The following is a 1,651-nucleotide window of genomic DNA, read 5'->3' on the forward strand; positions in this document are numbered from 1 at the left end:
TATTTTCTAAGCTCTTCAAAAATATTTTCAATACACGTAATCTACCAATCATCATATTATAACCTAATTGATTTTAAGTGTGCTGGTATAATTACATTAGCCCAAAGGTAAACCAAATCGTCTAACACAAAGTCTGTCTTACAAGAAAATATTGAATATCTTCTGCAATTTATTGAATACTATACAGAAAGTATAATTTATATAAATTTTCACCCTATTACAATGCAGAAGAATCTATTAAGCCATAGTAAACCAGGTTCTGTCTGTGCTTAATTTCTTCATCTGTGAGTCTGTTACATAGTAAGTTTTCATTAATACTTACTGAAATGCACATTTAAATTTTCACATCCTTTACATGTACGTTACATTTCCTACATACATATACATACACACAATCTCACAAAGGACAAAACCGGTGATACAGAAAGACTTTTGAAAAGCACAGTTCTGATAATTTCCTTTCTATCTCCACACATCCAAAAAGGGAAAAGTTGAAAGAACAGCATGGACAGTAAGGGAAGGAATGACAAAAAGGTATCTTTTTGGTTTGAAGATGATATAAAGATAGCACTTCCAAAAACAACCCACAGAATTTGAGACAGAAGATTCCATGTCTATGAAAACAGGAATGAGGTAAGACAGAAGACCACAAAGTACTAGAGGGCTCTCAGGCCAATGCCATTGAGAAGAGCTGCTTATGGGAAGAAACAGAGTGCTGACTCCACAGATACCATACCATCCTCCTAACAACCTTCTTTCAGTGTACATGTCCCAGAGGGGAAAACCAGCATTCCTTGCTTGCAGAATGGAATGGTGGCATAAACTACTTACTAATTTTCCTTGGTCTCGGTTAAATTCTAGAAACAGGTAGGGTTAACCATAAAACACATATACATGCAATATTTGGAGGAAGCTGATTATTCCCAAGATAGCAGAGGACCCAAAAGACAATCATGGCTGTGGAAAAACACACTACACTGTTCCAGAGACTGGAGCCAAGGAATGATTGCCTGATCAGACATAGCTCTTCCATGACTTCTTATCTTCATCTCCGATTTGGCCCTTTAATGAAATATTTTTATCCACCTACAGCAAAAATCTAGCACAGAAAAAAAATGCACTGAAAAAATCTGTTGTGAGCAGCTTATTAAATGATTCTACAGAAGAAACAGTACAACCATGGAATTTAAATGGCTAGAAATGAAGGCTCACCAAAAAAACTCAACATGGCCACTGAGCAGCCAGACATCATGACCTTGCTTTTTCTTGTTGTTTTTATTTTTAAGACAAAAATCTTTCTTAGTAACTGTGATGGTTAATCCTGGGTGTCAACTTGATTGGTTCTGGGATTAACTGAAATGAAAGAGATCCTCTTGATTGGATCATCTAAAGCCAGAAGACACACCCTAAATGTGGGCATTACCTTCTGATGGCCGCTGGTATAAAAGACCAAGGCAGAGCAGAACACCAGGCCTTCTGCTGCTTGCCTTCTCTCTCGCTGGTGAGTTCATCTTGCTGCTGTGGACTGAAGACTAGCCAATCTTTTGGAATTCGTCAGACCTTAAGTGGCAGATCGGGACTACTGATCCAGCCTTGTGGACTGAGTGACTACAGATTCTCAACCTCTCTAGTGTGGTGTAGCCATTGTTGG

This window comes from Nannospalax galili, unplaced genomic scaffold (genome assembly GCF_000622305.1).
Source record: "Nannospalax galili isolate Female #2095 unplaced genomic scaffold, S.galili_v1.0 scaffold1025, whole genome shotgun sequence".
Classification (NCBI taxonomy): Eukaryota; Metazoa; Chordata; class Mammalia; order Rodentia; family Spalacidae; genus Nannospalax; species Nannospalax galili.